Below are 16462 nucleotides of genomic sequence, written 5' to 3' on the forward strand. Positions count from 1 at the left end.
AGTTGATTGTGCATCGATGATACTATTCTATGGCTTGATTCACCCCCTATGTTTGTCCATCACTTTGTGGATGATTGGATAAAGAGAGATTAATCTTTACAACTTGAAGCTTGAACAAGCCTTTCCAAAAGCTTGATATCAACTCTGGTCCTTGGTTTGAAACAATGTCACATGGAAGCTCATCATAGAGGTAAATATTCTCAAAGAAAAGCTTTTCCATTCCTTCCCCAATGAATGAAGAAGGATGATAGCCTTGGTGTAGCTTTCTAAGCTTGGTTTCAACTACTACTTCTCCAAAGCATGTTGAGAGAAGTGCTCCAAAGAGATTAATTTGAGAAGCACCATCCAAATAAATCTTTGGTTGCATGCATATAAACAGCTCCGCTTGTTGGAAGAAGCCTCTAAACTTTGATCATATCCCATCATACTTTTCAGGTAGGTTGTCCTCATGCTCCTTCCTTTGTTGTGGTGAACGAGCTGAAACCACGAGAAAATTTTGGCACATATTGGCTTCTTAGACTGGTGGTTGAGGCTCTTGCACCACTGGACTTGGAAAGTGTGGTTTCTCTACTTGACCCATTGGACTAGCCAAAATCATGGGTGGATTTTGGCACATAGTGGCTTTATGGAGTTCTTGCACTGGGGGTTGAACCTCTTGGGAATGGGATGGGGGTTGAAGCTCTTGCACCACTAGACTTGGCAAGTGTGATTTCTCTTCTTTTCGTTGTGTGTGTAGCTCTTGAATTTGTTGTTGCACCTTTTGCAAGGTGGATGAAATGCTTTCCAAAATAGATTGTTGCATGGCTAGGTAAGACATGATGTCAGTCTTGCCAAACTGTTATGAGCGTGTATAGAGCTAGAAGAGAGCAAGTGGAGGTGCTCACAATGTACAAGAACTTGGGACTTAATGATAAGCTTAATCTTGATTGCAAGAATTAATATTTTATTAAGAGAGCTAGATACAAGACTTTGATTACATGACTTGAGTACAAGACAAGGCTTGATTGCAAGGACAAGACTTTAACATAAGACAAGAACTAGAAGAGGGCTTTCCTCATAGGAGCCTCACAACTGGTGTTGGTAAGACTGAGGGGCTTGTGGCCCAAGACCCCTATTTATACTAGAGCTTGAGGAGGTTAGAACTTTCTAGTTTCTTCTTGAGGAGGTTAGAATCTTCTAGAACCTTCTTGATCCTTCTAGTTCTTCTAGAACCTTCTTGATCCTTCTAGTCCTTCTAGAACCTTCTAGATCCTTCTTCAACTTTCTACCTTCTTCAACTTTCTAGAGATTTCCAGAAACTTCTAGATTCTTTTGGAATCTTCTCCAAGCTTCTAAAATCTTCTAAAATTTCATTGATATTTTTAGAACCTTCTAGAATCTTCTAGAGTCTTCTAGTGACGATGCAGGCGATGACACAGGCGATGATGCAAGCGATGACACAGGCAATGACATCAGTAATGATGTAGGTGATGTCATAAGCGGCTGACTCTCAAGCATCCATGACATTACCCCCTCCTCTAGCAACAAGTTCCACGAGGAGCGGTGGTGTTTCTTGACTGGGGCTTCCATGGATGCTATTGATAGAACTCATGAAGTTTTGACCAATGACAAGGCTCCAACACTGAAACACAGAAGACTTGATAAATTTGCATAGACCTTGTCACAAGGATTTGACTCCATTTTAGTAGTTGTGGATCGGTTTACAAAAATGGCACACTTCATTCCAACCACTAAAACCATCACCAGCGAAAGTACAGCCAAATTACTCTTTCTATAGCATATCTATCATTATCACGGATTACCGGATGACATACTTTCTAATCTAGGCCCACACTTCATCTCTAGCTTTTGGAAAAGCTTATTCAAGCTACTCGGAGTACAAATCAACCTCTCCTCAGCCAATCACCCACAAAGTGATGGACAAACATAGAGAGTAAATCAAGTTTTGATAGAGTATCTCCGTTGTACTATCAATAATTACCAGGATAATTGGGTCAAGCTCCTTCCGCTAGTAGAATTCTCCTATAATAACAGTTTTCATGCCTCAACCTGTCACACTCCATTCTTTGCTAAATATGGTCAACATCCCAAATAGGATATCCACAGACACCATCAAGTCAAGAATCCAGCTGCTATTCATCTTACACAACAACTATCTGCAATTCACAAAGAACTTACAATTCATATCAAAGAAGCTCAATCCAAGTATAAGGAAAGTGCAGATCTCCATCGCATGCAACATTCAAAATACAAAGAAGGGATAAAGTGTGGCTCCTCTGACATGATCTGCATTCATCTCGTCCCTGTCAAAAGCTTGATTATTGAAGGCTTGGCTCGTTTAAAATTATCCGTCAAGTCAATCCAGTCACCTATCGACTCCGATTGCCCTCATCCATGAAAATCCATCCGGTCTTTCATGTCTTAGTCCTAGAACCTTGTCACACATCTAAGATCTTAGGAAGAGCCCTACAACCACCTCCTTTGGTTGAGATTCAAGGACATGACGAATATGAGGTCAAGAAAGTCCTAGATTCTCGAGTTCTACATGGTAGGTTATAGTACTTGGTGCATTGGAAAGGCTATGATGTTAGTGAACGAACCTGGGAACCAACACACAATCTTCAGCATGCATCTCCCAAAGTCCAAGAGTTCCATCAACAGCATCCATGGAAGCCCCACTCAAGGAACACCACTGCTCCTCGTGGAACTCGTCACTAGAGGAGGGGGTAATGTCATGGATGCTTGAGAGTCAATTGCTGCCTGCATCATCGCCTGTGTCATTGCCTACATCATCGCTAGAAGGCTCTAGAAGAATCTACAAGGATCTAGAAGATTCTAGAAGGTTCTAAAAGTATCAAGGAGATTCTAGAAGTTTCTAGAATCACGGAGAAGATTCCCAAAGAATCTAGAAGTTTTTAAAAATCTCTAGAAAGTTGAAGAAGGATCTAGAAGGTTCTACAAGAACTAGAAGGATAAAGAAGTTTCTAGAATCTTGGAGAAGATTTCGAAAGAATCTAGAAGTTTTTGGAAAGCTCTAGAAATTTGAAGAAGGATCCAGAAGGTTCTAGAAGAACTAGAAGGATAAAGAAGGTTCTAGAAGATTCTAACCTCCTCAAGAGGAACCTAGAAAGTCCGAACCTCCTCAAGTAACCTCCTCAAGCACTAGTATAAATAGGGGTCTTGGGCCACAAGCCCCTCAGTCTTGCCAACACCAGTTGTGAGGCTCCTATGAGGAAAGCCCTCTTCTAGTTCTTGTCTTATGTTCAAGTCTTGTCCTTGCAATCAAGCCTTGTCTTGCACTCAAGTCATGTAACCAAAGTCTTGTATCTAGCTCTCTTATTAAAGTATTAAGTCTTGTAATCAATATTAATCTTATCATCAAGTCCAAGTTCTTGTACATTGTGAGCACCTCCTCTTGCTCTCTTCTAGCTCTATACGCACTCATAATAGTTGTGGTATCACATTTACCCCTTCATGCATTCTATCTAGCTCATCCAAGTCTTAATTAAAAGGCTTCTCTTCTTCTATCCTTTTCTTGACATGATTCTTGTCATGTGCACTTGCCACATCATCCATTTCTATGTATTCCTTTCAAAAATTAATTATCATATCCAAATTGCTAGTTAAAATGCAAAGCTGCATTGTTCACACAACAATTAGCATGCTCAAAATGTTGGTAAGCATGCTATGTGTGGTAGTTGACATAATGACTATGTGCATATATATAGTATGCTAGGTAGCATATCATTATGATTGCTTGTATGCTTAGTAATACAATAAGCATTCCATGTACTTGGAATGCTAACCAGGATATTGTGTCTACTAGCCACCATACCCACTATGCTAACTAGCATACAGACTAAGCTAATTAGCATAAATAGCATGCTTTTAGTCTCTCATAGTATGCCAACTAGCAAAAAATGTCATGACTAACATAGTTGGGTATGCTAATTAGCATACCCAAAATACCCAACATACTCAACATGTATGCTAACTAGAATAACTGGGTATGCAAACTAGCATAAATGGGTATGCTAACTAGCATAACTGTGTATGCTAACTAGCATACTATGTATGCTAGTTATAGCCAGCATGCATACTATTCTAACTAGCATACAAACTATGCTAACAAGCATACACATAATAATTAGCATAACTGGGTATGCTAGCAAGCATACCCACTATGATAACTAGCATACATAGCATAATAAGCATGTATGTTGACTAGCATATACAATAGAATAGATGCTAACTAGCATAACTGGGTATCTAGCATACAAACTATGTTGACTAGCATACGCAGTAGCATGCATGCTAACTAGAGTAACTAGGTGTGCTAGCTAGCATACAGAGTACCTTGTATGATAACTAGCATAATTGGGTATATTGGCCACCAAAGCCACTATGCTAACTAGTATACATAGCATGACTAGCATGCATGCTAACTAGCATACACGGTAGCATTTATGCTACCCAGCATAAGTAGGTATGCTAACTAAACAAAATTATGCTAGTCACCATACCCCCTATGCTAGCTAGCACATACAGACCCTTCTAACTAGCATACATACCATAATTAGCATGTATGCTAACTAGCATACACAGAAGCATGTCTACTAACTAGCATACTCGGGTATGGTAACTAGCACACAAAGTACCATGTATGCTAACTAGCATAATTGGGTTTGTTAACTAGCATGCATAATACATGTATGCTAACAAGCATAAGTGGGTATGATAACCATCATAATTGGGTATGCTAACTAGAATATACAACACCATGTATACTTACTATCATAACCGGGTATGCTAACTAGCATACACAATAGCATGTATGCTTACTAGCATAGTTGTGTATGCTAAGTAGCATAACTGGGTATGATAACTAGCATACACAGTAGCATGTATGCTTACTAGCATAGCTGTGTATGCTAACTAACATAACTACATATGCTAACTAGCATAGCTATGTTGGTTTACTATATTTTCTTGCTATGTTGGTTTACTAATTAACATGATGCCATTTATGTTTATCATACTAGATTGGTGTGATTGGATGTCCTTACCATGTGAGCTTGCAACACATTCTTTTGGTATCCTCTGCTAGCAGGTGGAAGCTCTAAATTATGTCCCCAGGGATCATGTAGCAGCAAAGGAGAGAAGATGATAGATATGCACATAGGACATCTTGATCGTTGCAATGATTTCATATACTTCTAGTGGTAGACCACAGCCAATACATTGGTTGATCATCGTCCCATCGCATACCCCTCCTATCCTTTCCGTAAAAGTGTCCATAGCTAATTTACAGAGTGCAATGGGGAAGAAGCAGCCTTGTATCATCTTGCTCGCATGCATGAGTAGCTGCAATTGACTTTCATAGGTGTGCACTTTTGCTTCCCACACCTCCACATTAATCTACAAACCAACTAAAAGAGAATCATGGTAAGTACATAGAATTGTGTGCACATATTCCAAACATAATGTGCAAGCACAAAAGTCACAGACAATTACATGATGACAAGTTATGTCAATTTCAGCATCAATGCGGGTGTCCTCACTATGAGGAGCCCCCAAACAATCTAGTGTCTCTATAAGTGTCTTTATCTTCACTTTGAGCTCTATTTCCCTCTTTGCATCCACGTTGTGGCTCTGTAGTAAACTCTGTAATTCATTGTCAGCATCATATATCTTCTATCTCATAGCAACCACAATTGGGGTTACCCTAGCATTGCTTGCTTTCAAAACCCTCGCACATTCAAACTCCTATCTTGCATTCACAAGACGTTGTTTAGCAACCTATAGTTTTGTGAGATGATCATCGGAAACCTTTATGTGCTTCAAATCCTCAAGGCCAAAATATGATAGGATTTCCCCCTTGGTGACTGGTGTGGTGAAAGAGGATTGTCACCTTGGTAGCTTAGGCAATATTTGTAGCTACTCGGCCCGAGTAGTCCTCCTTCATTTCAGTAGACCCCTCCTCAATGTTGACATGAACAATGGGAATTACACATCCTCCACTTTATGATGTGAGCCTCGTAGTATCCTTTTTCTTGAAGGTCCTACGAATCTTGGGACAACAAACTTAGCCCAATTGAATTGCATGGTTGAATTGCTTGCAATTTCCACCCGATTGAATTTTTTTACAAACCCCTTTGCAAATGCAGAGTTGATCTCCATGTTGATTGGGGCCTTTTTGTACATGTTGTGGTACAGTTGCATCATTGGTCATACATATTGCTATGTATGTAACTAGATTTAATGTGATATTGATCCTTTGGCTCTTTGAATACATTGAACCACTCCAAACCATTGATTTTGTCACACCATCAATTTGCGGTTGGCACCATCCACGGAGAGGCCATGAACAACATTGAAACTTTTTGCTCTAATAAAAAAATTCTCTTGCATTGGGATGTTGAGCTTGGGATATTGCCATCAGCCTGCACACCACCAATGTCACAATATAATATGATGCAAGGCTATCTATGGCAAAGGAAAAAATTTCTATTTATTGGAAAATGATATGTATCTCATTTTTCATGCATACAGGAGATAGCCAAACACAAAGAAACAACTAACACCTTACATAGCTTCTTTAAGCAACCCCACTAGAAAATAATTTGCGAGTAATTTGTGCACACACTTGAACCATAACTGCTCAGTTCACACACACACACACATAGGCCTCGTGTAATGTGAGATGTATTTGGTGTCATTCGGTGGCAAAGAGAGAGAGAGAGAGAGAGAGAGAGAGAGAGAGAGAGAGAGAGAGAGAGAGAGAGAGAGAGAGAGAGAGAGAGAGAGAGAGAGAGAGTACCTGAGTCATTCTTCCCCTTCCCTGCATGCATGTTCTTTGGCATTGGGGATCCTTGGGATTCAAATAGATTCACCCTTTTCCGGGGTGGAGGAGAAGCAGCAAAACCTTTTGCCCTCGACTTCCTTCTTGGTGGAGTGTCAAGAGAGTCATCGGAGGTGGTTGGTTGGTGTGCCGAGCTATTCTTCACCTGGGTGGCCTAGTAAATTGTGACTGAAGGACTATGTGTAGCTTGCAATCGCCTCCCCCCTCTCTCCTACATGTGGCCCTTGCGCCCTGCTTCCCTCCATGCATCATGACTCCATCACACCTTCAAAGTAATGTCTCATCATAATTTTTCAAGCTTATTTGAAAGCACAATACACTTTGGTCCAAGTTTTTAAAAGTATTTATACACTTTACATAGTTCAATACGGAGGCCGACACACTTGAAAGACATCACTTTCCTTATGCTTACAAGATATGCTTGTTGGCACATTCTAACTAGCACAAAAAGCATGACATGTTAACGTGCTTCCGCCCATTAACATGATATCAAAATATTTTACAGCTCGTTCTTAGAAAAAAAATTCCATTAAAAAATACTATATCTCAAGAGGTTGAATGACTACAAATACATCCTCAAACATTGTATTTTCACATGTATTGCTCCAATATGTAACAAGGTTTCTATATCAGAAGAAGCTGTTTCATTTACTAGAGTATACTCTCAAATTTTCTTTACATGGATCCAACCAAGTAACCATGCACTGATTGTTCTCTTCAAAAAAATTTCAAGCTCCTCTGTAGTGTTGCAAGTATACTCTCATTTGCTCTTTGCATAGATCCAACCTAGTAGTTCTATGTGGTGATTGTTCTCCCTAGAAAACTTTCAAGCTTCTCTACTAATTGATTTCACTTTTCTGGAAAAACCAAGTAGGTTTCAGTCATATTCCACATACGATAATATAGAGGGCTTTGTCAAAAATAGTATATTATCTCCATCCAAGTCACGAAATTTCTCCATGCTACATTCAAGTTCTTGTGGTATATAAATTGATATCCAATTAGAAGATTTGTCTTTTGGCAAGCTACCTACCTTGCTATGACATTGAATTTTTCATGGTGTTGTGGAAAGCATAACTCAATAATACGAGAGTCCTCTACAATCTACTAGTGCTCCAAATCCACACCTCAAAAAATTACATGAAATAATCAAGGAAAGTTAATGTGTCTTGCCAAATAAAATGCCAGACATTTGTACTCTCCTCAATGAGATGCATATATTTTCCCCAATTTAGACATACATCACCATGTTGTATCTCAATGGTCTTAAGTAAAACACCATTAAGTTCAAGAATTGATACTCTTCTTTATTTCCTTGTAGCATCTAATTAGGGTGGCAAAAACCTTTTCATTCTAGGCCTATGAGTCTCCAATGACACATACCACCTCAACTCTAAATGATTTATGCATTTGATATATGCTTCAAAATTTCCTTTTCAAAACAAAGTGCATGGTCAATGGAAGAGACAATATTTTTAGCTTGTAGTACAACACCTTTTTCATCCAATGACATGTGCCACCTCAAGAGTATATGATTTATACATTTGATATCAAAATTACATGCTTCAAAATTTCCTGTTCAAAACAAAATTCATGGCCAATGGGTGGAAGAGTCAACATTTTCAAGTAACACAACACGTTGTGTATCAACAACACCGTCTTAAACCTTGAGAAGACACATTCTTCAATACAAAAGAAAATATTTTTCTTCAATATAGAAGGAAATCTTGTACAAAGATCTCCAACCACAAAGATAAAAGAGAGACATTTTTTTCAAGGTTGTATAACATTCAATTGATTACATATATTGGTGTACATATTTAATTCATGTTAAAATAATTAAACCCATCTAGGCATATTGTGTTAGGGTGCGTGACATATTTTGCACCGCTTATGGAGACTCTCCCTAAGTCCACATGCATGATTCCATATCCCAAATGATGCCCATATATGTATACATGACCCATGGACCTTTTTAGACAAAGTACACTTGCATTATTGGGATGATTTGAATGATCTCTCAAACCTCATTGATGATGCAATCAAGATACCTCTTCCTTCTCCTATAGAAGGAGCTTACTTTTACTCATTTGTACAAACAAATAAATGTAAATTTGGTAATCACTCACCTAATCACAATTGCACGGAAAAAGTAAGTTGTTATACCTCCCCATGTGATTCACACTAGAGTCCACCATGTAGATTCCATTCTCATGTCATCTAGACACATTTGCAAACCACTTGCACTCAAAGATGAAGGTATAAAAAGTTCCAAAGTCGACCTTCAATATCTATTAGCAGCAAGCTAACTCGGATACCATTTTTTGGACCTTTCATTGTACAAACATTTATTATTTTGATGAATCAAAAATATTGTAACTCCTATTTTCCGGATAAACTTTGTAATTGATGAGCTGGCGGGGCTACAAGCTTCCAAATTGTATCAACCCGTCTTTAGTTAGAGCTCCCAGATTATTAGTTGTGACCACCAAAAACCTTGGCTAAGGTATAAAAGCCAATTTTTTTAAGTTTTTCATAAGTTTTGGATAATAGAAACACAGTGTGAGCTAACAACGCTCACTTCTTTCCTTCTCGTGCTTCCTACTCCCTCCCCGGTTGTCACATTGCAGTCACGTTTGTTGCATTGCAATCGTAGGTAAGAGCTCTATGCATTGACGTAAGCATTTCATGGTATTTTGTAGCTTTTGGCGTCATCGCCTACGGCCTAATTTCATCATAAGTAGGAATTTACACTTCAAATCAAAAACTAAGTATAGGCGGGGTATTGGGGCATCATTGTTAAGCTTATAGATACATTCTGGGTAAAAAATGACTAGGTCAAAAACTCACTGTCTCTGCTGTTAATAATCGTGATTTTTGCACTTGACCTAAAATGAGATTTGAGACCATAAGCATGTGTGCTTAGATCTTATAAACATGTCCTAGAAGTTTTGTTACATTTGGATCTCATTTGATGCTGTAACGGATGTGATTTGTTTGTCGATGAGTGAGTGGATTTTGGTCTTATATTGATGTGATAAACAGGTGTACATGCTCAATTGACCAAAAAAATGCAAAAAATTACCAAAAGTAAATACTCGCGATTATTTACTACTGATCCATTGTTCAACTTTTTTTTACCAAACCAGCATACCACTAGTTTTAGCATGTTGTATTAAGCCCACAAATCAAATTTGGTAATATTTGGATCATCGGATTGAAAATTGTGGCCAAGTTTGCAAAGTTAGTCTGCAGATACAATGTTGGAATTAGGGTTGCAGAGAAAGGCACACAACTTGGAGAAGACGAAGGAAGCTCAAGGCACACAATAGAGAGTGTGTTTTTTAGTATGCAATGGAAATATAGATAGCCCTAGAGTGAGGGCACCTCGATGTCGGCTCTTCGCCACCTGGGGCGGTAGTACGTCCCAAGGGTTGGGCTGTTCGCCCATTAAAGTGGTACGTGAGCTGGGTTCTCGACGAAAATTACGTATGCGCGGGGGCAGGGTTCTAAATCTCCTCAATCCAAGGTTTTTTATCCGGGCGAGTCAACCCCCGGTTTATTTCAGAGATCTTTAGTACTTGTTTTGCAAGTTTTTTATTATCTTTTGATAATGAAAGTATTTTAAATAAAGTACTTGCTAGTCCCACAGAAGTTAATCCGACTACGAGGAATAATGCTAGTTCCATGTCTTTTGTTTTTTGCTTTTTGGCTAAAGCCCATATTAATGCAGATTTATATTCTGTGATTTCTTCCTCGACTTTGGAAGAAGAAGAAAGCAAGAGCGCTTCACAGCCTACAGAGCTTTGGGCACTGGCCTTGAACCTGTCCAGTGAACCGGAAAAAGATGTAGCTGAGCATGAGGATAGTGATGATAATAGCTGGATCGCGGCGTGCGAAAGACAACGTATGATAATGTTCAAAAAGAAGGCCAAAGCCGAACAAATCGAGATAGATTTCGACGCTGCCGAAGCAGTACGTGAAACCCTGAGAATATTCCAGGAAATCCGGGATACTATCCGTATAAGGAAAGGAGAGATCGATTCGCCAAGTGTCAAAGAGATAGGGAAGCCACAAGACTTTGGTTCAGAGCGAAGCAGAGACGAAAAAAAAGATAGGAAACAGGCGCGGGATCCACCATGAGAGATTAAACCGGTTTATCTAATGCTTTCTGGCACCATGCCAGATATGCCATTTTTTGATGGGTAGAATGGGGTCTAATTATTCACCATGAGAAATTGGTCGAAACGTTTAAAGTCCTAAGGCTTTCGCGTGCACCCTAACCTAACCTAAGCCAGGGCAGCCCGGACTTTCTCACGAAGGAGGGACCCATAAAGGAAAGACGATCATAAAGTACCAGAAATGCCCCGAGTTACCACTACATTCTAAAATACGTTGAGGCGGTCCGGGGCGGGCAACAAGAAGAGTGGCCTCTAGACACCCTTCAAGGCTCCCGTGCTGCTCAATGGGACTGGGGCACAACACAACACAAACCAAAACAACAAACCCACAGCCAAATCCCAACTACACAAGGGGCACCACCTAGTTTAAGAGCGAACTAGGACGCAAAAGAGGAGAGTCGTTAGAGCAACCTACAGAAAAGCAAGGAATTTACACTAACCCTAACACCAATGGAATACTCTCACACCCTAAAACACGAGAGAGAGAGAGAGAGAGAGAGAGAGAGAGAGAGAGTGCTCGGGCTGCTTTGAACGTATCGGCAATGATCAAGCAAACACAACTATATATTTAAGAAAGAGAGAGAAAGGGGGAGGGGGTGCTTGTTGCATTAATACCTTCTTACAAATCTGTCATGACAAATCAAAGTGAAATTAGTATTTGTTCAACATAGCTTGCGTAAATTTCACCACAACACATCACAAGAAAAGCCACCCCAATCACTGTCTTAAAGCCAGGGGAGTCCTCTCCACCCTGTCGCCCTCTTACAGTATGTGGGATTTATGGCTAGGTTGATGACAACACCAGAGAACAAGCTATCAAGAACTTAACAAAAAACACCAAGACACTTACGCATCATTGTTTTCCATTACTTCACGTTGGAAGGGAGACAAAATATCCAAGCTTAGTCCAAATCCACCCTCCTTGATTCAACAAATGTTGGGCTTACACTAGTAGGAGAAATGATAGATTTCCTACTCTCAATTGAATGATCACTCTCTCTCTTACAATGGCATAGAGTTCCCTTGCTAATCCCCTATTACAACACATGCACATGCATAAGACAATGAGCTTCCACTCAAGAGCTCCTTCTAGAGAGGTTGAGCTTGGCTTCTCAAGCTATAGCATAGTGCTCTTGCTTATGGCTCCCCCCTTTTGTGCTAGCTACACCCTCCTTTTATAGCAATTTTGAAGGCTAGGGTTACTCCTCTAACCATGGTTGGGTTAGATTTTCAGCAATTTATCTAATTTCTTTTGCTTGGAATTATCAAGAAGTTGGTGGGGAAAGAGAGAGGAGAGAAATGGAGGTGATAGGACTTTTCATAGTGGGTTAGTGTTAGTAGAGTTAGTATTAATTTACAAATGGAATTGGATATTTACAATGGGAGTATCCATGTAGGATACAAATAAGGAAGAAAACTCTTAAGAGGTAAGAAAAGGTGGATTTCTTACAAGGTTGATGCTCCAAGTGTCTTGAGTAGAGCCGATTTTGACGCTTGTTGACGGTCCACTAGCTTTGACGGTACATTTTTTCTCCATTCTTGACCTTCCTTGAGAGACAAGGTAATTGAAGCTGAGTAATCAACCACCATGATGCTGTCTTTTAAGAGAAGAGGCTGAATTTTGTGGTTTTTTTGATAGATATGGGTAATTTGGAGGAGGAAAAATGAGACTAGGTGGTCAATTTTGGAATGGAATTGGGTGTGGGAGGTGTGAGTTTACCATGGTTTCTCTTATTCTTCAAGGTTGAAGAGAAGGTGAGTAGGGTGCAGAGAGGAGGGGTGAGAGAGGTGGGGATGATGAGTGGAGAAGTGTGTGTGAAAGAGGAAAATGATAAAGTGGAAGAGAGAGTGTGGCTGCATAGCATGGGAAAACTGAGGTCCACTAAAAAAATCATAGCTCACAGCTCGTAGCTCAAAAAAATATGAAAAAATTTGAGGCAAAAGTTCAGCCCACGAGCTACAGCTTTTGTTTGTATCACCTTTTCAAATTCGGAGAGCAAGTGAACTTTAAAAATTCAGCAAAACTGACCGTTTTTTTCCACTGCACAAGGTCTTTGTGGGGTCCTTCTTTGGATGATTCTTTTGAATACCTCCAAGAGTGAGCCCTCCATAGTGCATGTATGCATGCCACCTACCCTTGACCTTATTTGGTAGGTCTATAATTGAAGATATTGTTGAGATTAGGATATAAGTGAATAGTACAACTAAGAAAATCAAATATTGAGGGGTCTAAAAAATATGTACATGTCAAATAATATAGGTGGAAAAATATAAAGGGGTCAAAATAAATCTCTCTCATTATAAGTCTACCATAAAAAGATGAATATTTTTGGTGGTCTAATTTATGAGAGTAATAGAGAATATATGTAGGAAGAAAGAAATCACAATAGTGAAAAAAATATACACATAAATAGAACTAGTTTTTTTGGATTTTTGTTGGGATGGAGTTACACAAAATATAAGAGAAGCTTACATGAAAATATTTCTATATGGAATAAAGAGTATGAAAAATGGTAAGAAAAAATTGTGGTAATGGTGAGGCAATGTACAGAGCATAAATAACACACACCTAGGTAGAAATATTTAAATAAATACCAAAATAATTATGAAAAAATCTTTTATTTAGGCCCTATATACAAAGAAATATTTACATATGCATGGGCCATAATATACTTATATTTTTTATATTTTTTATTTATTTTTATTTTTTTGGCTCAACTAGCCCAATGACTAGCTAATTGAGGGTTTTTGAAGAAGATATGGGAAAAGTCCCGTGACTCACGCACGCCTATGTACAGTGAAATGGTAGGGATAGCCACAGTGTTTGGGTGATTTTGGTAGGGTGAGGTAACTCATTGTGGCAATTACAAAGAGCCGAAAAACGGCTATCATTAGCCCTCCCCCTGGATGATGGTATATTCATGTACCATCATAGAGCATCTTTTCCAAAGAGAGTGCTTCAGAGTCCTTGACGAGATCTTTATTGTTTGGCCCCTCAGAATTTTGGCTGGAGTTACACTCATGCCTAATGTAGCAATACTTACATGAGACAGCGGCCTTTGGATAGATCTTTGGTAGATCCTTTGGTAGAAGGCGACTCAAATAGGGCTTCAAGCGATACCCGTTTACTTTCCTGGAGTGCTCTTTACCATTCAAGTCCATAAGCTTATAGTAACTAGAATTGAAAGCCTTCTTGACTATGTATGGCCCTTGCCATCTAGTTTCAAACTTGGCATCAAAACGATTGTCAAGTCGATTGTCATACCTTAGCACAAGCTCTCCTTCCTTGATGCCTTTGTCCTTCAGTTTCTTGTCGTGTGTTTCTTTCGCTTGTGTGGCTTTCCTCTTGTAGCACTCATATACTGCTTCTCTTTTCCACTCAAGCTCAGCTAAGGTAAGAAGCCGATCCATCCATGCTTCTTGATCATCTTGTGCTGATTTGCCATGAAGTCGCATTGTTGGAATGTTTGGTTCAATTGGCTGTAAAGCCTCTTGACCATAGACCAAGTGAAATGGTGTGAACTCCGTGGCTTCCCTATATGTGGTTCGATACGCCCACAAGGCACCATCCAAGAAGTCATCCCACAACTTTGTCTTGTTTTTCACCATCTTTCTAATGATGCCTGCAATGACACCATTAGCTTTTTCTACCAAACCATTTGATTGGGGATAGTAGGGTGTACTGTGACGATGTAGAATGTGAAGTTCTTCACAGACTTCTGTGAGCAATCCCTTTCTAAACCCTGGACCATTATCAGAAACAATCTCCAAAGGTGTGCCAAATCTACAACAAATGTGAGTGTAGACGAATTTGCTCACTGTCCTCTCATTTACCTTTGCCACACTTTGTGCTTCCACCCACCTAGTCATATAGTCTACAGCCACTAGAATGTAGAGTTTACCATTTTTTGTCCTAGGCAGAGGACCCATAGCATCAATGCCCCACTTTTCAAAGGGTCCATTTGCAAGAACGATTTGCCTTGGACCATAAATCAATCTTCTATTCCCATTTACCTGACAATTGTGACAACTTTTACACCAATGTTGGACATCCACATGCAGACTTGGCCAAACATACCCCGCAAGCAAAATCTTCTTCACAGTTAATTCTTGGGCAAAATGACCACCACATGCTTCTTCATGCAAACCTTTTAGAATGGCTGGAATTTCCTCAATAGTTGGTACTCTTCTGCATACTTGATCCCTCCCTCTTTGATAGAGGGAGCCTTCTAGGAAGAGATATACGCTTGCCTTCTTCATGAGTCTCCTCTTCTGAGACTTCGTGAAGTCTTGTGGAAACTCGCCCTCCAAAATGCAGCTAATAATGGGAGTCAATGACTCCAATCCCTGGTATCTCGGTTTCTTGACGGTTGCTGCCACCATGATGACCTGCACTTCTTTATTTACACATGCAACGGCTTGTTGTGCAAGTAAATCAGCATCTTCATTTTGTTTCCTAGGAATATGATAAAATTGCACCTCCTCAAATTGATTAAATAGCCTATGAATGGCAAGAACTTTTGTCCTTAAGCTTTCATTCTTGCATGCCCAAATGCCTAAAATCTGTTTAACAATGAGAAGTGCATCTCCTTTTACCATGAGACGTTGTATCCCTTGGCCAATGCACATCTTCAAACCATGAAGTAGAGCGTCATATTCTGCTTCATTGTTGCTAGCTGAACTTGGTAGATTGAACTTCTCTTTCATGACCACCTCTCCACTTGGGTTGAGCAACACTAGCCCTCCCCCTGCTTTTCCTGTGGCTCGACGAAAAGCTCCATCAAAGAACAAGGTAAAAGCATTAGGAATACTTTTTGGTGGTGGCAATGGTAGGGTCTTTACTTCAGGCACCTTAATCTCCTTTTCGTGCACCCTATAAGTGAGAATCCCTGCCAATTGTGCACGCACACTATCTTCTACCTTGAAAGAGTATTGAAACTCTTGCAACTCCATAATCCACTTTGAGATCCTAGTACTAAGATTCATTTGAGATGACACCCAAGGGAACAAATTTTCTGCAGTGAGAATTACAAAAGGTTTTGGTAGCAGGTAGGATCTAAACTTTCTCACCGCAAACATGAGAGAAAGCATCATGAGTTCTGCTTCTGTGTAGTCTCTCTCCAAAGCATTCATGACCCTACTAGCAAAGTAGATGGGTCGCATCCTTGTACTGTGGGGATCTTGTTGTAGCAACACAGCACCAATTGTTTCCCTTCCAACACTAGAGCTAACAAAGAATGTGTACTCCCAACAAGGAGGCATGAGTGTTGGTAGCTCTGACAAAATGACTTTAATGTTACAAAAATACTCTTCAATCTCATCAGACCATGCAAATTCTACTTGTTGTGTTAACTTTTGCAAAGGATGAAGCAACTCCGAGGCTAAGTGAATGAAGCGTGACATATACTTCACCTTCTGA

This window comes from Adiantum capillus-veneris, chromosome 26 (genome assembly GCF_014529385.1).
Source record: "Adiantum capillus-veneris isolate H3 chromosome 26, ASM1452938v2, whole genome shotgun sequence".
NCBI lineage: Eukaryota > Viridiplantae > Streptophyta > Polypodiopsida > Polypodiales > Pteridaceae > Adiantum > Adiantum capillus-veneris.